Consider the following 27,510-nt stretch of genomic DNA (forward strand, 5'->3'; position numbering starts at 1 on the left):
CTCAGAGAAAACAACAAAACTTCTGTTCCATCTGATTAGTTGATAGGTAGGGTCCTTCCCATCATCTCCAAAATGCTACCTTTGTTGATTGCAATTCCCTACTTTCAAGAGAGACAGTCCTCGCTACATATTTAAGAGGCTTTGCTGGAGCTTTCAATTTCTACAAGCAGGAAGCAAACAAACATATGGTAACTTTATTATTTAGGGTTGGCACAAATTTGGCTTGAGATGCCTGGGGCTTATTTGTCTGCATTCCCCAATCTTGAAAAACAACAGGTGTGGCTTGCAAGCCATGCAAAATCCAGCCAACTCCTGAATTCAAGGAATCTTCATGGTGAGAAATAAGAGAAGTTGGCTTTGTAGTGAGACACATTAGCTCCCTGAAGATCTTAAGAGGCCAACTTCCTTGCTTTCTTGGAAATTTCCTTGCTTGGAAATCTCATATTTCCAAGGTTAAAGTCACTGAAGCACCATTTGTGTCCATGGCCGAGTGGTGGGTTGCTCCCGGTTTGATCCGGTTTTTGTGAAGCGGTAGTAATGGCGTCGGGAGGCTCCGCCCACCCGCCCAATGTCATCACTGACGATCTGTGCATGAGCAGAAGTGCAACCGCACTCCAGTTGAGAACCGGTAGTAAAGGTAAGTGGAACCCACCCCTGCCATGGCCCCCTAACCAATCTGAGCATTCTTTATGAGAAGACATTGAGGAGGAATGTCATAGAAGCAGAGGTAGCCTATTGGACTGTTCTTATATTCTATAATATTCTACACAATATAGCGCTATATATAAATCTATTTCATTTCATCGAAAATAGTCATAAATTTATTAATATGCTGTGTAGAGCAAGGTTTGCAAGGTAGCTTCTTATAGCATCTATTATTGAGTTTCATGTTCAAGCTGTTTTTGCATTACCTGCTGTTCAGCAGATTATCCTGTTCTATATGCCTTTGAAATAAAGTGAGGAAGGTAAACATTAAGAAAATCACTCTTTCAAGAGAGGTTTGTTTAGGATCATTTTTTATAATTCTTCAGTGCCAGCTGAAAATATCTATTTCAAATTAAAATCCATGTTTTAATTCCCCTATCATTTTTCTATCATTTGCATTCATTTACTGCATGTTAATATTACACATGTTTGTGAAATGTCCAGATAACATTGAAGCTGTGGAATAGCTTCAGAGAAAAAATACAGCTGGACTCTCTGTATAGGATGTCGTGAACGATCCATATCCTATATAGAGAGAATGCAAATTCCTTGTGTGTCTTATCACAAATAAAGTATTCTATTCCATTCTGTTCCATTCCGTTCCGTTCCACTCCACTCCACTCCACTCCACTCCACTCCACTCTACTCTACTCTACTCTATTAGTTTCTGTTTTAATTCTGCTCTGTTCCATTCGATTCGATTCGATTCATCTTGGAACAATTTAAAAATGCAATCATCATGTACCCTTTATCAAGTGTGCAATGTTGCAAAATATTCTGAAGTTTTCAGTGGGGATATCCCTAACTGAGTTTATATGAAACTAGATTTCAGCTTTGTGGCATCAAATTGTCATCTGCACCGAAAGGCCCTTTGTCCCTGAACTACCTACATCTCTACAGCTACAGGAATAATTTCAAAACTTTTTAGTATCTATTTGCTTCTGAAAATCCTCTTTCCTTACAATCAAAGGCCATAGCTGTGGAAAAAGACAATGAATATGTGCGCACATTTTGCATTCATATATGCCAAAACAACAATGTACTGAACAGAATATCTGTTTAATGAGAAATACACGCACGAGGATTTCAAAGGCCTTAAGTCATTTTTCTGTGTTGATTAAAAACACCCTGAGCACAAATTGACAAATCACATTTCTACGGTTTTAGGAAACCTATTTTCAATTTCTATTATGAGATTCAAGATGATAGGCTTTTATGTATCAGGCCTATTTCCATTCATGTGAAACAAATTAAGGCAGTTTAATATTAAAAAAATACAAGATTGTTTAAACAGGCTAAGTTTGTTTTGATAGGCTCACTCCTTAAACGTAGAAATATTTTTTAGGTTTTGCAGGCATTTTATTTCTTAATTAAGAACTTTTACCATAGGGGCAGAGAAATAAAGAAGGGATCTCCAAACTAACTGGTCTATCAAGGAGCCAAGTGAATAATGCAAGTAGTACAGCATAAATTAAACATTGCGAAGTATATTGCACTGATGTTTGTTTGAAAAAGGTAAATATATTTCTTCTGATAATTTTTCCAGCAACGGAAGCACAAAAGAGAGTGGTTTTTTCAAACTGAATATTTATTCTAACTGGGTTGGGGAAATGCTATCCTTGACCGTAGATGACATTAATATTTAAGCCTAATCTGCTCGCCAAATAACTTCTATAGTTCTTTGGAATGAGTGCCAATGTAAACAAACCATCATAAATCCTATCCTGTGTATAGTACTGTAATTGTGAGTTGATCTTCTGTTCTTGCTTTATAGAAAACTGGTTTAGGATATACTGGATGAGGGGAAAAATTTATCAGAGCAACACTGCTTTGGTTAACATTACGTTTCCTCAAGGGAAAAAATCCAGATTACCACTAAGTGGCAGCAAAGAGAAGCAGAAAGCTATAATTCTTCAATTGCCATTTTATGATAATCTTGATTTTTTAATGCCAAAACTGGATTGCAAAAAAAATAATAAATCAAGATTATGACAATAATCTTATGATAATGGTTGGACAACGTATAGAGTTCAAGCTAGAATTATTTCTATTAGGCATTATAAGAGATAAATATGATAAAGGAACAATATACCTAATACTACACATCCTGACCGCAGCAAGAAGAATGTATGCACAGCAGTGGAAAAGTGAGAACACCCCTTCAGAAGAGGAGATAATAAGGAAGATATTAGTCTGTGCAGAAATGGACAGACTAACATTAAAAATAAAAGACAAAGGAGACACAGAATATTATGACACATGGAATAGATCCTATCAATGGCTAGAAACCCGAGGTGGAAGTCAGAATACGAAAAAATTAGGCTAGGCGGACCTGGAATGAGATACTATGTATGTATTGTTGTATTAGAATGAATACAATAGTCAAAAATAATTGTACAACACTAGCACTGGTTAAGTAGCATGTATGTTATTTGTCTTCACTTTGGTTTTTATGGCAAGTGAATTGCCGGGACAGTCACACTGCATTCAATATATTTATATGTAAATAATAAAAATATATTTTTTTTTAAAAAAAGAGGCCTGCCACAAAATGGCACAAAAACGATATTGTTCAGTGACTTGTTCAGCCAACTTAACATGTATGAGTTAGGGGTGAAATTCAGCAGGTTCTGACAGGTTCTGGAGAACCGGTAGCAGAAATTTTGAGCAGTTTGGAGAACCTGCAAATACCACCTCTGGCTGGCCCCAGAGTGGGGTGGGAATGGTGTTTTTGCAATATCCTGACCCCAGGAGTGGGGGGGAGGAATGGGGATTTTGCAGAATCCTTCCCCTGGAGTGGGGTGGGAATGGAGATTTTGCAGTATCCTTCCCCTGCCACGCCCACCAAGCCACACCACGCCCACCAAGCCACGTCCACAGAACTGGTGGGGAAAAAATTTGGATTTCACCACTGGTATAAGTTTGCTTGAAGGACAATAGTCATCAAGAGTAATATCAGGAGTCATTGCAGAAACAGTCCTATGTGAACTAGAACATTGTGAATTTCAAAGCCACACACCTAAATTTTGGCACCACTATGTGAATGACACATATGTTGTCATCAAAAGAAATGCTCTGGGAGAATTTCATACCCTACTGCAGGGGTGACAAGCTCGATTTCATTGATGGCCACATCAGGATTGTGTTTGACCTCAGAGGGGCAGAGTGTGTGTGGCCAAGGTGGGCATGGCCAGCTCGACATCACTTGTGTTGGGGCTCCTGTGGTGGCCCGAACACTCTGCCAGCAGCCCTCCCGAGCTCTGTTTTCGCTGGCAGAGGCATCGCAGGCTGGCCCTTTGCTGTTTCCAGGGTGGCCCCGCGGGCCAGATCTAAGCATCCCATGGGCCCAGTGGTGGGTTCCTCCCGGTTCGGCCTGGTTCTTCCAAGCCGGTAGCGGTGACGATATGATGTCACCAAACCAGTTCTGCCCCCCCGCCCCTCTGCCCCCCGCCACCTCCCACATTATTCTTACCTTTTATTTGGCCCCACCCCCAATCCATTGCTGCCTCCTGAGTCCCAGCTGGTGGCTAGAGGGAAAAAAACTGTTTAAACTCTTGCCATGGGGCTTCAAAGGGCCGCCCTACAGCTGATCAGTGTTAAAGGAAAACAAATGAGTAGATCAGTGCCTGCAAAAATAAATGGGTAGATCGGTACAGCTCTGCAAGCAGTTAAAAGCCTGGTAGACCAGTACCTCTGCTAAATCCTAAATAATTGTCACATGACCATCAAGCCACGCCCACAAAATAAGCCACGCCCACAGAACTGGTAGTAAAAAAATTTAGAACCCACCCTTGCATGGGCCAGATCTGGCTCACGGGCCTTGAGTTTGACACCCCTGCCCTACTGAATCCATCTTCCCGGACATACTGTTCACAATGGAGTAAGCTAAACAATTGCCATCTTTAGACGTGCTTATCAACAGATGGGAAGATGGAAGCCTAGAAACCACAGTATATCACATGTCTACCAACACTCACACATTCTGAGCTTCAACACTAACCATCCACTGTCACATAAAAATAGTTGCATCAGAACAGCATACGGCAGGATGAGAACACACTTAGTTCCCAGCAAGCAAAACAACTGGAGAGCATGAACAATTTAGGCAGAAGTGCTTATCACAAGATTCCTGCGTAATATGCTGGAGAGAGAAAGGAAGAAAGAAGGTAGAAGACTAACTTCATGGCACACCCTGCCATATATTACAAAAACTTTCAGAAGCAGTAGAACTTTCATGATCTTCAAGTGGGCATCGCCCACCGCACAAAGGCTATCATACAAGGGCAAATCATGCACTACAAAGATTGTTTGGAGGTGAGAGAAACTTTAAATGTAATTTGCATGGTTTTTCCCTGCAACTACGTGGGACAGATGGGGAGGAAGTTAACCACCAGATTGTGGGAACATGAGCCAGCAGTTAGACGAGGAAATCTGAACTCATTGGTAGCCTCACATTACAATGAAAAAGGACATGCATTCAATTTCACAGCTACTACTATTGTTGGCCAAGTAGGGACAAAAACAGCCAGAGTCATTATTGAAGCCTTGAAAATGGGCTTCTTGTAAGTCAATAGAAGTGTTGATTTCTCCCAACCCATCAGGAACCTAGGAGCCTAGGTCACTGAGGAAGAAGGAAATAATAATTAATGACTTAATAGCCAGCTATTACCATCCTAATTAACAACTAAAAGCCACACACAACCAGGAACTATATAAGAACAACATGTAGAACAGCCCAGTGCACATATTCTGGAGAAAGAGAAGTTCCCTCATGATGGGCTCTAGTATAAGCCCAAAAGTTTGAAAGAATAAAACCTTTGATCCTGGTGACCAAATTAGATCCTGCAATAGTCATCTTACATCACCTACTCTACGTTAGCAGCTGATGCCCAATTTGAAAGCCAGGGCACACATATCCAAGGGGAAGATCCCCCTTGATGCCTACCCAAGTCATGCTAAATTGGCTACTTCGTCCATGATAAAATCAGTGGACAATGACCACTGAGAACCCCTTGACCTGACATTGGGGATGAATCCTGAAGGCCTTCTTTTTAAGAGTTCTTTCACAATAGATTCATAGGGTTCAAATGGACCTTGGAGGTCTTCTAGTGTTGTGGGCCGTCAGCGACCTGTGCAGCTAGTAGCTGATTCTGACAGCGAGGAGGCTAGTGTGGTGCTGCGCCAGCAGCCTGTGCTACTGGCACTCGAGTCAGATAATGAGGAAGCTGGAGAAGATGTGGTGCCAGAGGCGGGGATTCCACCAGGGCCTTCAGAACCTCTAGAAGCTCCCATAAGTGAAGAGGAAGAAGAGGAGGAGCCTCTTCCCGATGCATGGGCGCGCAGAGCTGCCAAAAGGCAGGAGTGGCTCCTCAGGAGGAGGTCTCCTCGAGAGTAAGGCTTGGGACTAATTGGCCACTCCCTTAGCCTATTTAAGGAAGGACGACGACTGAGGCAATTTGCAGGGAACAACTTTGTTCACTCTCCTTCGCATCTTGATCTTAGTTCTCTGCAAATTGCTTCTGGGCTTTCTGCCAAGATTACGATTATTTATTCTTTGGATCCTTGTAGGCTGTTAAGAAAGTTAATTAACAGCCTTTGTTTGAAAAAGACTGATTTAATTTAATAAACTAAGCTTTGTACAGACTTTGTGTGTGCTGCGTTCTTTGGGGTCCGTAGCTGGGGCAGAACATCTAGTCCAATCCCTCCTCGAGCAGGAGACCTTACACCATTCTGGACAAAGGGTAGTCAAATCTTTTAGTGGAAACATCTCATCAAATTTGCAGATGACACAAAGCTTACTAACACTTTGGAAGATAGACTCAAGATTTGGAAGAATCTTGGCCGACTTGAGCATTGGGCCCTATCCAACAAGATGAAGTAGTGAGAAATGTTTCCTGCACTTTTCCTGCACTTAGGCAGGAAAAACCAAATGAATTGGTACAGAATATGCAATATCTGGCTCAATAGCAGTAACTGTGAATAACTGGATCTAGGTGTCCTAGCGGACCATCATTTATGTATGAGCCAATAGTTCTTGTTAGTAGTACTTGTTTTCAGATGATCCTGAAATAATTCAGAAGAACACATTTAAGGATGCAATATGAGCAGTGAATGAGACAAATGTTATTATTTTTAGTTCCACAGTAATTCCCCTTGTATTGCTTTTCAATGTCACCATGGTGGCACAGTATGGAAATAAAGAGGAATAAATCTTTAAACAGATGCATGAAGGACTAGCTGATATATACATCATAGTGTCAAGTTTGAAGCACACTTTTGCTATTGTGACCATTATCGTTTCTCTGCTTGCCAACAAACCAGAGGGGAGAGGAGGGTGAAATGGAATGTAGGCTCCAGACATCAAGAAGATGAACCGTGAGAGCCAAGGACACTTCAGCAGGTGTTTGCCAAAACCAAAGACTTTTTCTCATAACAATACAGTGACACTCAATTGGACAATGTGACTTGCACTAATAGGGGGAGGGAGAATCCTATACATTAGTTATGTGGATTTGCACGGGAATTAGCTAGATCTGGTTTTGCCCTCATCAGTGCCAAAATAATGTCTCAATAAAGTTTTGCATTCTGAGATTGGATCATTTCGACTGCGCCTGTTTTGGTTGGGTTCGTCAGTCGGAATGTTGACTCGTAGTATATTTGTCCAAGAGAGTGTTTCTCCACCCCTGTCTACTAGCCAACACAGCTGTGATCTGATAGCTTCATTATTCACAATAAGCTGACAAAACAAAATAGTTCTCATTCTGATGGAGCATTGGAGTTTGCAGGTGATAGCAGGAAAAAAAGATTGATGTGGCTGAAGGTGTATATGTGTGTGTGAGAGAGAGAGACCAATAACACCCGAAAGAACATTCAATCTCCTTCCACCATCCTTTTTGAGAAATGTCAATATTTGTTGCTCTATTTCACCAGGTTTGGTTTCTATACTGAACTTAATTCCAGCAAATGACATCTGAGCCATGCAGCAAGCTTTCCTAAAGAAGCACTGTAAACACAATCTATCCAATCCTTCTTGGCCCAGGGTAGCTCTGTTCCAGTGGTGAAATGTAAAATTTGTTACTACCGGTTCTGTGGGCGTGGCTTGGTGGTGGTGGGGTAATATGACTGAGTGGGAATGGCTAACTTTTTTTTTAATTTAATTTATTTAATTTTGATTTATATGCCGCCCTTCTCCAGAGACTCAGGGAGGCTTACAATGCGTTGAGCAATAGCCTTCATACTTTTGTATATTAATACAAAGTCAGCTTATTGCCCCCACAAACTGGGTCCTCAATTTACCTACCTTAGAAAGGATGGAAGGCTGAGTCAACCTTGAGCCTGGTGAGATTCGAACTTACAGTAATTGCAGACAGCTGGTGTTAATCACAATGCTGTCAGTCTGCTGAGCCACCAGGCCCTTTTACTTTTAAAGCCATTTTTTTCTACAACTTCTTTGGCTGAAGAGGTTGTTAAAAAAATGCTTTTAAAGCCTCTGACGATCCCAGCTGACTTGCCTGATCGGCAGAGGCTTTTTTTCCTTTTAAAAACATTTTTTCTATAACCTCTTCGGCTGGAGAGGTTGTAGAAAAAATGCTTTTAAAAGCCTCTGATGATCCCAGCTGAGCCACGCGATCATCAGAGGCTTTTTTTAAATTTTTAAAAGCATTTTTTTCTACAACCTCTTTGACCGAAAAAATGCTTTTAAAAGTTAAAAAAAAAAAGCCTCTGATGATCGTGTGGCTCAGCTGGGCAATGGGGGGGGGCAGGGATTTTTGCTACCGGTTCTCCGAACCACCTGCCTCCATCGCTACCGGATCAGGCCATCCGGTCCGAACCGGGAGCATTTCACCCTTGCTCTGTTCCAACATTGTTGTTCCTCGGGACAAAAAAAAAAATGCTTCCTAGGCTAAAGAAATGCTTCCTAGGGAATACTTGCTAGTGGCTCATTAACTTCCACAAATGCTTCTTTAAAAAATAAAGGCGTAATAACCAATGATGAAGAACATCGTGGTTCAAATCAAGCTCCGTTCATTTCCAATAACGGTTAATTAGACAGCTGGGTTTTCTATTTCCAAAAATGAGAAAGCCGTCACTGGTTTATTTGTTCATTCTAGCACAGCTTTCCGAGCACAGCTTAGCATTAAATCTGTACCTGAGGAAAAACAAATTTGCCCATCTGCAGTTTGATTCCACATTCACCCAAGAACTTTCTTCCAGCGTTGCAGATACGGATTATTCAATATGATTTAACCTCGTCGGTTTCCTGACATCATATTAGAGATATATATTTTCTCCTCAGTAGGAGAGAAGCTACCTCAGCTACAGCTGTATTCAAGTTGATGCCTATGAAATCCAGATCTGAGTCATAATTGTGCCTGAGTTGGTTTCCATAACATTTAGGATCCTAACTCAAAGGGAAGCTGGTTATACCCAGATGGTTTCTCCAGGAAAAAAAAACACAAGAAAATCCAGTTGTCTTTAGAAAGCACCTTTGGGACAATCATAAGCTGAATGACCGAGAATCTCCATCGACATAAAAACATGAATGTTTGCAGGAAAATTGTCATTTCTGCAGCAACATTGGAAGTAAATAAGGATCAGTTACAATGCTCCCATCATGAGCATCCCACATTTCTGATGTCTGAATAGAACTATTATTGGTGTGACCCAGTGGTGAAATCCAAATTTTTTTACTACTGGTTCTGTGGGCGTGGCTTGGTGGGCATGGCAGGGGAAGGATACTGCAAAATCCCCATTCCCTCCCCACTCCTGTGGGAAGGATATTGTAAAATTTCCATTCCCACCCCACTCTGGGGCCAGCCAGAGGTGGTATTTGCCGTTTCTCTGAACTACTCAAAATTTCTGCTACTGGTTCTCCGAACTGCTCAAAATTCCCGCTACCGGTTCTCCAGAACCAGTCAGAACCTGCTGGATTTCACCCCACATTTATTTTTGCCAAGACATGAAATGCATCTTTTGTTTGTTTATTCTTTTCCACCAGTATTTTTTTTTAATTTTTTTTCCCTCTCCCTCCCCCTCCCTAACCCCCCTCCCCACCCATCCCCCCCTGTGACTTCTTCATAACAACAACAAAAAAAAACCTAATTCATAACAGATTACTTACTCCCTCCTCTAGATATTGACCTTTACTTACTAAAAATATTATTAATATTATAACATCCCCCTTTATCCATACATATCAGAAAAGAGAAAAGAAAGGGAAAAAAAAGACATTATACTATGACATTATAGAATAACTTCTCCACTTTAAAACTATACGATAAGTCCTACTTTAACATTTAATCTTCTATATATATTACTATAACATTTCAAAGCGGCCTTCCCCATAAAATCTAGTTTAACATTTATTCCACTCTATCCATTTCCTCCACTCCCCTAAATATATCACTTAAAAGTCCCTTTTCTTAGACTAATCAATCTACTAACTAGCTTATTCACCCACTATCATGCAAAATTGCCATACACAACATTTCTTAACATCTTTGATTCACTGCCCACACTACTTAAAAATATATGTCTATATTTTCCATTATATCTAAATAAAAAAAAAGAAAAGACAATGACTTTAAATTTATAATCCATATAGTATCTTCTTTGAGGTCTTTCCACTGGATTGGTAGAACCAACATCCATAATCGGGTAACATAGCTTACTGGTGCAACAGTTTATTCAGGATCTTCAATCATATCTGCCCCCGTCAGTAGTAAATATCTTCTTATATGTATAAAAGTAAAAACAACCATCCGAGTGACATTATAATTATATTCCATATAGTAATAATTGTGGGTTTCATCAGGATTATTAATTCCCATCATCGTAGTGGGTAACAACCCGATCTTCTGCATGCCCCAGCATAATTCTCTTGCCTTGTGATTCAAGATAATATAATATGTTTATCAACACAAAAAGAAATTCCAAAATGGATAATTCAAATCCATCAGTTTAAGGCTCGTTTCACGTCCCCAGATTACGGCCATGCAGAGATCTGCCACAATCCTCAGGATGATATTAACCAATACGTCGCCTCTTCTGTATTTACACATAATCATTCATATTTTAAAATCACTGGCTTCACTGTTGCCTGATTTAGAAATTTCTATTTTTATGCCACCTATTTCTTTTTTTCTTTTCTTTTTGTGGGTTTGGTTTCCATCCTGGTTTCCTTTCTACAAAATGTGTATCATCTGGTCGGTTTTTATTCTGCTTTGTAGATTGGTCTTGTTGGTTTTGCTTTTGTATCTCATGTTTCTTTTTTATCCCTTGTATATCCCCTAATTGGTTTCCATGCTTATCCTTGCCTTGATAAGTCATCACATTAAGATTAGATGCCACTTCTCTCAAATTTGTAGATAGTCCAGCTGGGGTATCCAATAAATCCAAAGGCAATTCATCTGGTACAGTCTCTGTAATTTGATATTTTACCTTTATTTCCGGTTCCTTCTGCTTATCCTGTATTATACCTAAAGATGTTAAGTTCATTTTCAGCCTATTTTGATAAAATTCTTCCGCTCTTTCAACAGTATTTAGCTGATATCTTTCTCCTTGGTATCTAAATATAATACCAACTGGGGCGTCCCACCTGAATGAGATATTTCTCTTTTTTAACTCATTCACCAGAAAACCAAATTTCTTCCTTTCCATCAATATCTTAGGTGGGAGTTCCTTGTAAATCCAAATCTTTCTTCCATACAATTGCAAATTAGAATTGAAGGAATTTTGTACGATATTATTCCTAATTTCTTTATCTGTAAAATAAATCACCACATCTCTAGGCAATTGCCTTTGCTTGGCAATCCAGGAGTTGATTCGATAAACTCTGTCGATCCTACAAAACACTTCGTCAGGTTGAACCTTTAGAATCCCAGCTAGAAATTCAGAAGATATTTTCCTTAAATCATCTCTATTATTTTCCTGCAAACCTCTTAATCTTATCGCATATTCTGTGAAATTATATTGTACCATTAAAATCTCTTTTTCAATCTTCTGTTGCAGATTTTCTGCATTACCATACTTTTGATCAGCATCCATTTTAGGTTTTTCTTCTAAGCTATTATCCTGAGTGTTTGTCAAATCATTTTCAATTTTTTGAATTCTATTGTCCAATTTATCTTGAATTTCTTCCATTTTAGACTCTAGTACATTAGTATTTGTGTCCAACTGTATCATAAATCCTGTAAAACCATTAACCACTTTTGAGAATTTTTTCTCCAAAGAATCAAACTTAGATTTCACCAATTCTTTAATTTCCTGCTTAAATTTTTCAAATTGCTGATTCACAATCTCCTCCCTTCTTTCAATCTCCTCTATAAAGAATTCTATTATATTAAAATCAGGTTTCTGAGACTGAAGAATTAAGACTTGTTCCTTTAAGTTGTTGGTGGGGGAATCCCCCCCCCTTCTTGTTTATCTGACTTTATGAGTCTCAGTGCCATGTTTCCGCCCAGGCAGGCTTTGTTAAAAAAAAAGCAAGGAAAAAAAAAAAAAGGACTTCTTTCCAATCAACAACAATATCAGGTCTCCAAGGGAAAAAAAAGAGAAAAAGACACAGGAGCGAAGTTTTGTCTACAAATGTAGCCAGTGGTATTTATTCCGCTACATTGTAGTAATAGAAAACGGAAGGACTTTCCCTTTCAGCCTCTCCTCCAGCCGACACCATTTTAAAAGGCTTTTTTTTTCCCTCTTTCTTTTCCTCCTTTCTCTTAAGTAATTTTTTTAAAAAATCAGTAAAATACTTGCGGTTCAGTATTACAGGTCCAGCTCACATTTTCTTTGAGTAGTCTGTTAAATTTGCAGGCTTGCTTTTGACGCCTGGCTCTGCATCAGCAGAGGTCTCCCAAAGCCCGGAGCGGCGGCTGGGGATACGGGGCATCTCATCCGCTCCGTCCCAAAAGTAAAGGAAAAACTTTTGGGACTCCGCAGAGAGTTCTACCCACCCCTGCCGGCTCTATCTCCGTTTCCTCATGGAAACGGAGTTTTTTTCGAGCCGCCATTCCGTTGTGAAGGCGGCTCTGACAGGCGATGGAAGCTGACGATCCCAAAGGAACGTCTGGCAGCGACAAACAGCAACCCGGAAGTCTTTTCCACCAGTATTTTTTAATGGATGTGAGAAAATTTATTGTAGCCATAGGCTTCAATTATGAAATATTTTGCATCACTATGGACCTGAAGATTGGTGGCCGACTACAATAAAAAAGCAGGATAAAATGGAAGAAAGGATACGTGTGTGAAGAAAAGGAATGCATAGCAAATGGTTCAATGGTGAACAGAAGTAATACTAGCAGACACAAAATCCTTTTGGTTGCTATGATATTTGTGTATAAATGTATAAGAGATGCTTGTGGTGATATTTGAGACCTATTGACTGGGGATATGACTGTTCTGTGCTTTGGGATACAAATGATTTTATATTGTTATTAGACCTTCTCCTGCCTGCCTCTCACCGTCCTGTTCGCTCACATAGGGCCGCTCTCCTCAGGGTTCCGACGGTAAGCCAATGTGGTCTTGCTGTGTCCAGGGGTAGGGCGTTCTCTGTGGGTGCTCCCACCCTCTGGAATGAATTACCTACCGAGCTCCGGACGGCTCCTGATCTCCGTTCCTTCCGTCGGGACTTGAAGACTTGGCTGTTCAAACAAATAGGCTGACTCTGATTCCGGGTTTTTGTTATTTACTATTAATTAATTATTTGGATTAAAATAGGATTTTATTGTACTTGTTTCTTAACTTGTGTTCGCCACCCTGAGTCCTTCAGGAGAATGGCGGCATATAAATACATGTAATAAATAAATAATTGAATTGATATGCGGCAAATATTAGCTTGTACAAGGAGTGGGATCTGCAAATTAATACCTCAAAGACCAGGGAACTTATATTTGACAGGTAAAAAAGTTACATATAAACAGCAAAACAGTGCAGCAAGTAAAATGTTTTTTGTATCTTTGTTGAATGGACAGTAAAAATGAATAAATATTTTTCAAAATGCAAATGAAAAATCGTGGGAAGTATTGTTTTGTTGCAAGGCCAAAGAAGCAAAAATGGCTGTGTATAGGAACACACTTCTACCTGCTTTGTTAATAGATGAGAGTTGGATATCTCACAAAAAAACTAACTTTAAGTAAGTTCAGTTTGGTGGGAATGCATTATAAGAGATTTCATTGATCATGAATGCATAGTATATCATTCACTCCTGTTACACCATACAATTCTAACTAGATCAGGTCGGCACAATTAACTTAGCTTGATAGTTAAAATGAGCTTTAACACCAACGGAATTGTTGAGAAAAAAATTGTACTAACCCCCCCCCCCCCACACACACAGATAGTCCTCGACTTACAACCCCAACTGAGTCCAAACTTTCTGTTGCTAAATGAGATAGTTGTTAAGTGAATTTTGCCCCATTTTATGACCTTTCTTGCCACGCTTGTTAAGTCAATCACTGCAGTTGTTAAGTTAGCAACATGGTTGCTAAGTGAATCTGGCTTCCCCACTGACTTTGTTTTCCCCATTGATGGGACATTGCCACCGTCATAAATATGAACCAATTTGCCAAGTAGCTGAATTTTGATCATTTGGCCATGGGGAAGTAGTGAGCCGAGGTGGCGCAGTGGTTAGAATGCAGTACTGCAGCTACTTCAGCTGACTGCTAGTTCAGCAGATCTGCAGATCAAATCTCACCGGCTCAAGGTTGACTCAGCCTTCCATCCTTCCGAGGTGGGTAAAATGAGGACCCAGATTGTTGGGGGCAATATGCTAATGCTAATGCAATATGCTAATATGCAATATGCTATATGCTAACTTTGTAAACCACTTAGAGAGGGCTGTAAAGCACTATGAAATGGTATATAAGTCTAAATAATAATAATAATAATAATAATAATAATAATAATAATAATAATAATAATGGTCATAAGTGTGGAAAATGGTCTCTTTTTTCAGTGCTGTTGTAACTTCAAAGGTCATTAAATGAATCATAAATCGAGGACTACCTGTAATAGAAGCAAAGAGAGATAAAAATGGCACGGAAGCAGCCATCAAATAAAAACAGAATCCCCAGGGAATATAAAAGTGTGCATGTTTTTTCTGTATTACTTCTTCAGAAATTTGCTATATACCAAATGCAGAAAACTACTATAATTTTTACCTTACTTTTCAGTTGTCTCTAAGACAACAAGATAAAAGCACAGTGGAGAAAGAGAAGAGCAAGAATCTTAGCAGTGGGAAAGAAAGCATCTACTGTATTAGAGCGAATATATGACCTTAGTCTTTGTAGAGATAATAATACAGAAAAATAGTCATTACTCTTCCCTAATCCACTAGAATGGTGTTGTTGGAAGCAAGAAGTACAAAATAGCAATAACAATAGCACTTATATACCACTTTACAGTGCTTTACCGCCCTCTTAAGTGGTTTACAGAGTCAGCATATTGCCCCCCAACAATTTGGGTCCTCATTTTACCCACCTCAGAAGGATGGAAGGCTGAGTCAACCTTGAGCCTGGTGAGATTCGAACTGCCAAATTGCAGGTAGCCGGCAGTCAGCAGAAATAACCTGCAGTGCTTCATTCTAACCACTGCGCCACCGTATAATAAACACCACAACAATATTAATGTTACTTTCTTAAAGGTAAAGGTAAAGGTTTCCCTCGCACATATGTGCTAGTCGTTCCTGACTCTAGGGGATGGTGCTCATCTCTGTTTCAAAGCCGAAGAGCCAGCGCTGTCCAAAGATATCTCCGTGGTCATGTGGCCGGCATGACTAAATGGCAAAGGCGCACGGACGCTGTTACCTCCCCACTAAAGGTGGTCCCTATTTTTCTACTTGCATTTTTTACGTGCTTTCAAACTGCTAAGTTGGCAGAAGCTGGGACAAGTAACAGGAGCTCACCCCGTTACGCAGTACTAGGGATTCGAACCGCTGAACTGCCGATCTTTCGATCAACAAGCTCAGCGTCTTAGCCATTGAGCCACCACGTCCTTTCTTAGTTAATGCTTAGTTATTAATTGCATACTTCTGGAACTGAAATGCCAGTTGCCTATTTTGGGGAATGAAAAATCTTAATACTCTCCTCAGCGAAAAACTGTGTTGAGGCATGAGGCTGACATGAAAAAGCACTCCAACTGGGCCCCTCTTTTGTCAGAAAATAATTCAGCAGTTTTAAACATTCAGATTTTTTTTCTCCAGATAAAAATAAACAAACATTACATGTGCTGGAATATAGCAATCCTGATGCTTATTGATTAGTTGGACTTCTCCGATAAGCTGTTCAGTGAAGGAGCATTGGGGATTAATATTTTGTAATAAATGGCTTTATTTACAAATGCAGCAGTAGAATCTAGATTTATTTTTTTACCTATCTGTGTCATCTGTTTTCTTTCTCCAGTCATCTTTTTTTTTCCTTGTCCTATTATGATGTTATCTTTTTGTTCTTGTCCTTATAGTGTCTATAAAGTTTGCCTTCATTTGCCTCCAATTTTTTTAAAATAAATCTCTTGTTTCTCCCGTGTGATTATTCTCAATTTCTTTACATTGCTTTCTTACGTAGGGAGTCAGCAAACACCCACCCACCCCATAAGAATGAGAAATGAAAAAAATCTTAAGGGGGGCAGAAACCTAGCACCAGCCTCCCTTCCCCCAAGCAGACACTGAAGAGGCAGCTTTTAGAAATGCAGATTTGGTAATCCATTCAAAACAGGATATTTTGAAACAAAGGCAGAATGGTAGGATTAGAAGCAGCCTCACTCAAGATCCAGGACAAAAGTCATTAAACCACAATAGCAATTGTCCAACACTCAGTACACAAATCCCTTCATTGCACCATCCCAGAGCAGTCCAAACCTCACCTGAGAACTCAGATAAGCAACAAACAAAAGGTTGACAAATTAGCCCAGACAAGCACCTACGATTTACATTTTCTCTTTTGCCTATAGAGCCAGCTATGACCCCTACATGACCCCATAGGAATCTGACAACAGCCAATAGAAAATTAAAGGACATGTTCTTGCACAGGAAGAGGAAGCTCAAATACAAAGCCCAAAGAAGATATAAAACCCCATCCACTCTCAACTCCGTTTTGTCAGCTGCCCAGAATCACAAGTGGTTCTGCTTCATCTATAAACCATCTTTCCAATCAGCCTCCGTGTTTCCAGTGTCTTTCTCCCAGCTTAGAACTGAACCAGATGGATATTTCTTCCAATAAGTTGTTTAGCAGAGTGACGGCATGTGAAAATGGGTGAGGGGGAAATGTCCTTGCGTCTAGTTTCTCTGGTGTGCAATTCCCAGTTGCAATGTATGGCTGTGAACGTTGGACCATAAGAAAGGGTGAGCACCAAAGAATGGAGGCCTTTGAACTCTGGTGCTGGAGAAGACTCCTGCGAGTCCCTTGGACCGTAAGGCGAACAAACCGGTCAGTCCTAGAGGAGGTCAACCCTGACTGCTCTTTAGAAGGCCAGATCCTGAAGAGGAAACTCAAATACTTTGGCCACCTAATAAGAAGGATGGACTGACTGGAGAAGAGCCTAATGCTGGGAAAGACTGAGGGTAAAAGAAGAGGATGACAGAGAATGAGGTGGCTGGATGGAGTCACTGAAACAGTAGGCGTGAGCTTAAATGGACTCCAGAGGATGGTAGAGGACAGGAAGGCCTGGAGGAATGTTGTCCATGGGGTTGCGATGGGTCGGACACGACTCCGCAACTAACAATAACAACAACAACTGGTTCAAAATCTTATGGGATTTGGGGATTACTACCAAAAATGCTATGATCTTCAAGATTTTGTCAGATTTTTTTAAAAAAAGATAGAGACAGCCTTGATAGGGACTATCTTCAGTAATATTGTCAATTTATTTCTATTTATTCACCCCGTTTATTTTTTTTTGTGGAGTATAATGTCCCCAGACTACCAACTGGGAACCATGGCTTTATAGCTGGGAAACAGATGTTGAACATATGAGACAAAAGATTTAAACTTCTGTAGACTCAAATATTATCCTACTTCAGACACATTATGTATAGGAGCTGGGGCAAGAAGCTGGGGCAAGCTGCATAATGTGCCTGAAATAGGATAATATTTGAGTTTACAGAAGTTTAAATCTGTCATCTTGTACTTTCAACATCTGCTTCTCAGCTATAAAACCATGGTTCCCAATTGGTAGTCTAAGGACACTATAGTCCACAAAATAATAAATGGGGCAAATAAATCGAAAGGCCAAGTGTTTTTTTTTCCCTTCCAAAAGTTTTTATAAAAATATACTGTAAGTCATATATTCCCAAAAGCTACATTTCAGGTTTGGGGGAAGAAAAAAAAAAAATACGCAGCTTTGATAGAAGGAATCTTCTCTCTAAAACCTTGATTGGTGTATCTAGGATTCTATAAGCAAAACAGATCCACACAAACCTGAGAGTTTTTAAAAAACTTCTACAATAACAAGACACTCAATAGTAAGGAAGATATTAAGTTACAAATAGGTCCCCATTTAATTTGATTAACACTGCTCCAGTGGGGTCTCAGCATCATTAAGGTTGTAAAAATGGGACAAAGGTCACTTAACAAATGTCTCACTTAACAACAGACATTTAGGGCTCAATTGTGGTCGCAAGTCAAGGCCTACTTGTATAATTTTATTTTATTTTATTTTTATTTATTTTATTTTTAAACAAAACATAAAACAACCATCATCTATTACAATAACAGAAAGTGTGTCAATCGGTTACAAATCTTTCGTGTTTAATCCCATATCCAAAATTCTCTTATTTGACAATTTATTATATCTCTTTGTATTATTATTCTGATTTACCAATTATTTAACAGTAGCTTATCTCCCGTAAAAAACGCTTCATATATTTTATTATTACATTCATTTCATGTTTCATATTTCATTTCCATACTTTATTACCTAGCCATTGATAAAATAAATCCCATATCAAGTAATATTGTTTGTCTTCCTGTTCTCTAATTTCAAATGTCAATTGACTCATTTCAGCACATTCCAAAATTTTCTTAGTAACTTCATCATCAGTAGGTATCTTCTCGCCTTTCCAATTTTTAGCAAATACAATTCTAGCCGCTGTTAAAACATTCACAATTAAGTATCTCAGTTCTCTATTATATGTTTCTGGTAAAATCCCTAATAAAAATATCTCTGGTTTAAAGTCAATGTGTTTCTTTGTCATTTTTTCCAACCATGTGTGGATTTTAGTCCAATATCTTTTGGCTTCTGCACATATCCACCACATATGGTAATATGAACCCGGAGTCTGATGACACTTCCAACACATCTCCGATTTATTCTTGAACATTCTGGCTATTCTCGCCGGGGGTAAATGCCACCTGTAAAACTTCTTATACAAATTCTCCTTATATGCTGTAATACATCACAATAGCCGACCAGTAGAAGGCAGTATTTGTAAGTCTGCATCTATGGTTATACTCTATGTCCTTTTGTTCTGAGAACAGTTTCCTCCTACAGTTATTAACATTTAAGCGGCAAGGCCCATGGTGTATTTGAACTGTAGGGCTATATATAAACAGAATTTCTTACACCATTTTGCTTTGCAGCAAGGCCACAACATCATTCGGGGACTGCATTCCATCTGTTTCAGATGAAGCCGAGAAGGGAACTGAATGTCCCAGTTCCCCAGAATAAGAGCCTCTATATAGCCTTAATGTCATGGTAAGTAAGTGGGAGAGAATAGAATAGAATTCTTTATTGGCCAAAATGTGATCGGACACACAAGGAATTTGTCTTTGGTGTAAATGCTCTCAGGGTACAAAAGGAGAATAAAATACATTCATCAAGAATAAAAAAATACAACACTTAGTGATAGTCAAGTTTAGTAATAAGCTATCAAATTGTACTAGGAAACAAATAAAAACAATATAAATCGAAAGATACAAGATACAAGGTTATAGTAATAAGTGGGAAGAGATAGATACTAGTAAGGAAGAGAAGATTAATAGTAATACAGTCTTAGTAAATTATTTGACAGTGTTGTGGGAATTATTCGTTTAGCAGAGTGATGGCATTTTGGAAAAAACTGTTCTTGTGTCTAGTTGTTCTGGTGTGCAGTGCTCTATAGCGTCGTTTTGAGGGTAGAAGTTGAAACCATTTTATGTCCAGGATGTGAGGGGTCTGTAAATATTTTCACAGCCCTTTTTTTGACTCGTGCAGTATACAGGTCCTCAATGGAAGGCAGGTTGGTAGCAATTGTTTTTTTTCTGCAGTTCTAATTATCCGTTGAAGTCTTGTTTGGTTGCAGAACCAAACCAGACAGTTATGGAGGTGCAGATGACAGACTCAAGAATTCCTCTGTAGAACTGGATCAGCAGCTCTTTGGGCACTTTGAGCTTAATTGGGGGCAAGCAAAGGAGGATGGAGAGAAAGTAGCAGTAGAGGGAGAGAAGAAGCTTCCCCTGTATTGTCAGAAGATTTAGTCTGTTAGAGAAACAGAATGAAACTTTCAAAAACAGGCCCATGGAAAGGGTTCTTAACCTGGGGATAATTTTTCCTTTAGACTAAGAGACAAGCCGTAGCGTAATAGCAGGTCAAAAGGGGCTGGGACAAAGAGGAAGGGCTGGAGCAGCCTGGTTGACCTTGAATTCTTTGTTTCTCTCCACTCTTGTTTCCTGCCAGGCTCTGTTGGAGGACAACCAGTTTAGCTGCTTCACTGTGAAAGTAGCTACACTGCTTACATTATATGAGATCCAGTGATGGGTTTCCCCCGGTTCGGACCGGTTCGCAAGAACCAGTAGTAAAACCGGCGGGAGGCCCCACCCACCACCCCGAATGTCATCACCGGCGATCTGCGCATGCACAGAAGCAAGGCGCACACGCAAGCGAAGCAAGGACATGCGATCCCATTGCGAACCGGTAGTAAAGGTAAGTAGAACCCATCCCTGATGAGATCAGGCTCGTTTCTTTTGTAGTGAGTAGAGAAAAATCTGTTTGCAATACTTAGAGAGTAAGAAGGGGGGAAATAGAAAACAAAAGAAAAAAAGTTAAAGCACACTTCATCTGCTATATCAATTGCGCCCCCTCCTAGGTCAAGAGGCCTTTCAGATAGTTACTCATGCCATTGTCAACTTGCAGCTTGATTACTGCAACAAACTCCACATAGGGTTGCTCTTGAACCTAAGCCAGAAGCTTCAGTTAGGCTCATTGCCATTTTGGACACTTTCTGCTGGGGCAGCCAAATCAAAGGAAAGGTTTTCCTTGTAAACTGGACAGAAGAGAGGGTAGCTGGAACTTCTCATGCCTTGTAGTGCTTGACCCAGCTGGCCACTGATATCTTTTCCTTCTTTTGCCCCTACAGCAAGGTCCCACCAGCCATGGACTTGCATTCTAGAAGCGTTACTTGTGGAAGTCATGCTCGTAGACAACTGCAGCTTCCTGTGGATGGCATTCATGGAGAAAAAAAGATGAAGATGTTCCAGAGATACCATCTTCAGCAATTTTTCCAGGCATTCCAGAGAAGTGCACATCATTTCTGTGTTTCCTTGCAGGTGGAGAAGAAGTTGTTGGAGCAGACCTCAGAGGCCGCCTTTGGCAGTCTCCCACTTCAAAGCACCTCATTTTTATTTTGAAGGGCGTAGAAGTCCTGGGAGGAGCCTTAAGGTACACTTGGCCATTGTAAACATTCAGAGAATCAAGAGTTAAAGCTCCTGTTAAATGACCCACTCACATTGTGCTTTGGCAATGAGATTTTTGATTCAAGGAAACAAGCAAAGGTGTTCTCTCTTGGTCAATTCCACAGAGCTCTGAGTCACACGGCTGGAGATGTTCCTCCTCAGTCTCAAACCAGTTTCTCTACTGTGGAAATCATCAGCCTAGGATCAATATAAGTAGCAAACCTAAAATACTATGGATTTTAAGCTTTGGGTGCCCCGTCCCCCTGCTCTTGGGACCATGCCTGATATAACCTCTCTCTTGGGACAAAAGGGCAGGTAGGATTTTTCCTTTCATTCCACTTGATGATGGACTAAGGAATCCCTGGAGAAACTTGGCAACAGTGTAATGGACTTCTTTCTATCTCCTCCAGCTTATTAGAGTCCATCAAGCATTTCCCGAAGTTCCCAAGGAGGTCTGGGATGCTGGAAAAACATATGGTTTCATTAATGAAGGTAATTTCATTTAGAGCATCAAGGGAAAGAGATGAGGGTGAAAAGAAAGATCCCACTCTTTGTATCTCAAATGGGTTATATATTTACCCTATAGATTAAACTTCAACATCTCTGTGTCATTCAGTTGTACTCACTGACTTAAATCGGTGTAAGGTTCCCTACCATTTGCCAACTTCCCTCCTTTTTTTTTTCTTGTTCTCTTTATTTCTTTTCTATCCAGATGACCTAGAAGTAGAGGAGCTGTGATCTTCCCATCCACCCACCCACCCAATATTGAACAAGTTAAGGTGGGGCACGGGTGGGTTCTACTTACCTTTACTACCGGTTCGCAACGGGACACAGAAGCGTTTTGATGATGTCAGGGTCAGCGGGCGGAGCCCCCCGCCGGTTTTACTACCGGTTCTATAGAGAGCTGGATCTTCAGTTTGCCTGTCCATTCAAGGTGATTGTTGGTTTTTCATTGGCCATGACCAATACAATGGACGGGATCCTATGGGGAGTATGGCTGGCTCCTCCCCCTAGGATCCATCTTGTGAAGGACTCAGGATGTGCACTTAGGATTTTAAATTTCCACCAGATATGTAAGAAAACATAGAAAAAATACCACATACTGCTTGTTGTGTGCCTCTGGAGAAACAGGTCAACTGCATCTGGTTGAAAGGCCCTGTGATCCAACATTCTATACCTTCAGTGGTCCACCAAATTGATGTTCTTTGAAAATGCAAACCCAGAATATGGGGGAAACAGGTTCCTCGATTCCCAGTTCACTTTCTTCAGAAAAAAGATCTGTGAATTATTGTGTTTTTGTTCTTCTTTCCATCTATGTTTGACATAAACAGAGAAGGAACCTGACCAAAGCTATTTTTTATTTTGGGGAAACAAATTACTGCCTGATATTCTTTGTTTCACAAGTTCTTTTAACTTGACTGGGTACCATCTATGTTCCCTCTAAGGTGTGTGTGTGTGTGTGTGTGTGTGCACGCACACATACATATGTGTGTAACTTGTGTATGCATCCACACTACTCATGAAACTGACACATACGGTAAGATATTGACCACTAAAAATTAAAGTTCAATAATAATAATTCCTCTCTGTCACAGGGAAAGGCCCTTAGTTTGTTCCATCTACAACTTTCAACTATGACAACTAATGGCTGTATTGTTCTGTTGTACACTTCTGACTTTATAATAAACCCTGCCATTTGTGTTTTTAGATCATTGGACCATCCTCAGTCACTTCAAGAATGGACCTCTCTGCTATTCAACTTCTTCTTTTTCAAAGATGGCACTGAGACAAGATGTGTTGTGGAACAGATTCCAACAGTAGCCACTTTTAGTACGTTGCAGTAGGTAGGTGGTCTAGATCAGGGGTCTCCTCCAGCCTTAAAGTTGCCAAGGTTGGAGACCCCTGGTCTAGAGAGATGGACTAAGACAGTGATGATTAACCTTTTCGGCACTGAGTGCCAAAACTGAAGCGGGTGTGCGCCCCGGAGTGCTGAAACCTGGAAGAGAGCAGTTGGCCGATGTGCATGCATGCGGCAGCCAGCTGCATTTCCAGGTTCTGTCGTGCACGTGTGCGCCAGCCAGCTGGTCTTTGTGCGAAAATCAGCTGGCTGGTGCACATGCACGTGCTGGAACCCAGAAGACAGCAGCTGGCCGCTGTGCACATGTGTGCTGGGCCAGCTGTCCGGCGCTCGTGTGCGACGTAACCCAGAAGAGCAACTGGCAGCGGCACGCATGCCCACAGAGAGGGCTCTGTATGCCAACTCTGGCATGTGTGCCATAGGTTCGCCATCACAGGACTAAGAATTGGTAGAGTTTCTGCAAATGTGGGGTTTTGCTCTACTGAACCTGGTTGCTGCTGCTTTTTGCCATACAATTTGTCTCTCTTGTTAGGCCACGTACCAGCTTCGGATAGAATCGCATGTGGTGTCTGGAACTCACCTTGGCTGGACCATCGCCTTTCCAGGAACTGACAGTTGGCTGATTGGATTATTGGATGCACCAGGCGTACGGAGCAGTTTTGGCATGTGGATAAGTTGTTACGCACTGTCTGGTGTACTTGGAAAGGCTGACAGAGTGTCTGGAGGCTGTAGGGTGAGGCACACACCCTCTGGAACATCCTCCCTCCTGAGATTAGAATTGTCCTGATCCTATTGGCCTTCCAGAAGACCTTCAAGTCCTGGTTTTGTGTCTTCAGTCCCAAGTGTGTGAAGGCCCCATTGATGTTAACAACTATCAATTAAATTATCTTCTGGTTGCTCTATGTATTTTGTGTGTGTGTGTGTTCTGTTTTTAAGTTGTTCAAATGATTTCATGATTGTTCCCTGCTCAGAATCATTTGTTTCAGATGGATGGCTATACAAACTGAATAATTAAATAAACTTTGGATGCTATTTCTTCGCTTTTTTTCCCCCTAATGACCCTATGCTTCTTTTCTATATTACCTTTTTTAAAAAAAACAAAAGCCTGCATGTATTTAGTTATCTGATCCTCAATCATAAATTATGTTACCAAATAAGACCCTGTTTTGTAGAAAACCTTGCACTGGGTCCAATTCGGGCACCTCCCGTCCCTCAAAACTTTGCAGGAAAATTACACCCACACAAAAAAACCCTCACAAAATATCAAGAGATTGACAGATTTCAGTGATTTTGTGCAATTTTCATCTCAATTTTTTGTATTTCTTTACAAAATCAGCTCCGATGCATAAACTTGATTGTACATGACATTTACCTCAGAAAAAAAGGGGTACAGCTCCTCAAAGCCTCTGGGGTGGGGGTCGGGGTTGGGGGCGGCCCTGATCCCTTAACCAAATGTCGCCCCACAGTTACAACATGTTCGTTGTCTCAAGGCGAGGCAAAAAATGATCCCGACGGGGGAAAAAAAGATGGCACAGAGGATGCCAAGGCAGGTAAAGATGTCTTCCAGCACGCCAACTCTGCAAACCAGACAGTCACCCATGACTATGACAGATGTGGTGGGAGTGGGCTGCTGGATTAGTGTATACGTAGTATTGGGATAGTTGTGCAGCCGTGCGGCCGTGAACTAGCTGGAACCGTATATCCTGGTCCGGTCCCCGCGGGGAACGGGTAGGGCGGCGGCGGCAGGATGGCCCCGTAGGTATGGGCTGCATAGTTGCCTGCCGGCCTGTAAGGGCTGTACGGCAGCGGCTGGTCCAGGCTGGCTGTCCATTGTGATGGAGTCAGACCGGAGACTCCAGAAGACGAGCTGGGATTCTTTTTTTGGGATGGGGTGTGGGAAGGAGGCTTAGACCAGGAGGGCTGTTGGGTCCCAACTGCAGACAGTAAGATCTTAAAAGAGTTTAGGAGGTCTTAGAATCTTTTGTAAGTGAGGGAAACTTATGGGGGGCATCAGATTGTCAGCATCTCTGCAATAATTATTTTGCTTATATTTGGAGAAACATCATGAGTCATTGTGGTCTCACTTCCCATTATTTCCATCAACAAAAATATATTAAAATAAAATTGGCAGAACTTGCAAAACTATCAGGGTTAACAGACATTTTTCAAAATTTCAACTCATGTTCTTCCATACTATGAAATACTACCACTAGTGTTTTAAATATACCTATTGAAAGGAAATCCTTCAAATACGTAGGAATCAATGCTATTAAAAATATTTAATAACCAAATATTGTTATAATTTAATCCCAATGTTGGGGGGGGGAAAGAAAAGAAAAATACTTAAAATATTCTGGTTTGAAATGCGATCGTTTAAAATGATGGCTGTTTCGAAATTAAATATTTTATTTCAAACTCTTTTAGTAGAAGTGCCAAATTAATGTTATAGCAAAGGATAAAAAAATCATTTTGCCCCCCCTCCTCAAAACTAAGCAATGAAGAATCAATAGAAAAAGCAGATATACACCCCAGAAACGAGAAGGATGAGGAGTTCCATTTTGAAAATTATTTTTATCAGCAGCACATTTTGGTCATATTATTTCCTTGACTTGAAAAACTGGGGAATGTAAGCCTCACAGTAGCCAGTGTTTGTTTGTTTCTGAGCTCTTCCTTGTGTTTTTTTCCCCCAGGGATTTAAGACAGTCTCAAAGGCACTGGACCACACTTGGTTTCCAATTATAAAAGGAAAATGTCAAGAGCACCGAAATGTGCACGCTTAGGGTTATTTTGGAGGAAGGTTTGTATTATTTGGGAGAACAGCATGGAAGAAATTGCAGCCAAACTCTGCAGGCAACTGAAGATGAATGAAGGGCAGGATTGAATAGAATAAGAAGAATAGAATAGAATAGAATAGAATAGAATAGAATAGAATAGAATAGAATAGAATAGAATTCTTTATTGGCCAAATGTGATTGGACACACAAGGAATTTGTCTTGGTGCATTCACTCTCAGTGTACATAAAACAAGATACATTCATCAAGAATCATAAGGTACAACACTTAATGATAGTCATAGGGAACAAATAAGCAATCAAATCATATTAGGAAATAGTCATTGTAAATCATAAGGATACCAGCAACAAGGTTACAGTCGTATAGTCATAAGTGGGAGGAGACGGGTGATAGGAGCAATGAGAAGATTAACAGTAGTGCAGACTTAGTAAATAGTTAAGTGTTGAGGGAATTATTTGTTTAGCAGAGCGATGGCGTTCGAGAAAAATCTGTTCTTGTGTCTACTTGTTCTGTGCAGTGCTCTATAGCGTCTTTGAGGATAGGAGTTGAAACAATTTATGTCCAGGATGTGAGGGGTCTGTAGATATTTTCACAGCCCTCTTTTTGACTCGGGCAGTATATGGGTCCTCAATGGAAGGCAGGTTGGTAGTAATTGTTTTTTCTGCAGTTCTAATTATCCTCTGAAATCTGGGTCTGTCTTGTTGGGTTGAATGTCAGGAAACCAGCAGCAGGAGCATCAGAGAGCCTAGTAGCACTGAAACACTGAAAGTATAGCCACCCAGCTGCTCAGAAAGCACCTTTCTTTTCCCAACCCAGCACAGAATGAGCAACTGCTACCAATACTTTGGTAGCAATTCAGAACAAGCGTTAACGTCCACTGACTTGGAATGGCTAAAGACTTGGTTGAGAGCCAGTTTGGTGTCGTAGTTAAAGCACCAGGTTTGAAAACAGGAAACTATCAATTCTAGTTCTACTTTAGGCACACAGGCAGTTCAAAGGAGAACAGAATGGTTCTTCCAACTTTCTAGTTTATTTTTTACTGGCCTGTAGAACACCAGCCCTAAGATCAAAATACAATGAAATGAAAATTAAATGGATTCCATTTTAAGCGAGGCAGATTTACGGTCAAACCTTTTGATCTCAGTACAAGTGGATGAGAGAGTAAATGGAAGGTTAATTAGAATCACAGAATCATGAAACAGATCTTGGAGGTCTTCTAGTTCAGCGGTCACCAACTGATGGTCCGTGGACCACTGGTGGTCCGCGAGAAAATTTTGGTGGTCCGCAGAAAAATTATTTGCATTTTTAACATTGCACTAAATCAGGGGTCCTCAAACTACAATCCCTGGAATGGATACGTGCAATGAACATTTGTGTTGCTGCAGAGAGTCTCCCCCTTTGAGGTCTTTTTGTGTGGGTCGGAGGAGGGCAGAAATTCCGACTTGGGGTCTGCTTCGGCCGCCTGGTGTGGGGCTTTGGGCAAAGGCTGGAGGGAAGTGCCGCTGGTGGCGAAGA

The 27,510-nt window shown here is 40.6% G+C and overlaps 1 long non-coding RNA gene and 1 pseudogene across 1 annotated transcript; one reads left to right on the top strand and one right to left on the bottom strand.

Annotated features, from left to right (window-relative positions):
* Nucleotides 1-371: 371 nt before the first annotated feature.
* Nucleotides 372-24,106, top strand: LOC117679817 (uncharacterized). Its single transcript, XR_015729011.1, has 9 exons — nt 372-637; nt 19,275-19,389; nt 20,350-20,595; nt 21,029-21,330; nt 21,470-21,659; nt 21,755-21,836; nt 22,057-22,278; nt 23,053-23,188; nt 23,735-24,106. It is a non-coding gene; the product is annotated as an uncharacterized LOC117679817 (long non-coding RNA).
* A 540-nt stretch (nt 24,107-24,646) lies between these two features.
* Nucleotides 24,647-25,293, bottom strand: LOC148112942 (membrane protein BRI3 pseudogene; annotated as a pseudogene).
* Nucleotides 25,294-27,510: the final 2,217 nt, after the last annotated feature.

The sequence above is a fragment of the Pantherophis guttatus genome, chromosome 7 (assembly GCF_059756535.1).
Source record: "Pantherophis guttatus breed Tessera chromosome 7, ASM5975653v1, whole genome shotgun sequence".
Classification (NCBI taxonomy): Eukaryota; Metazoa; Chordata; class Lepidosauria; order Squamata; family Colubridae; genus Pantherophis; species Pantherophis guttatus.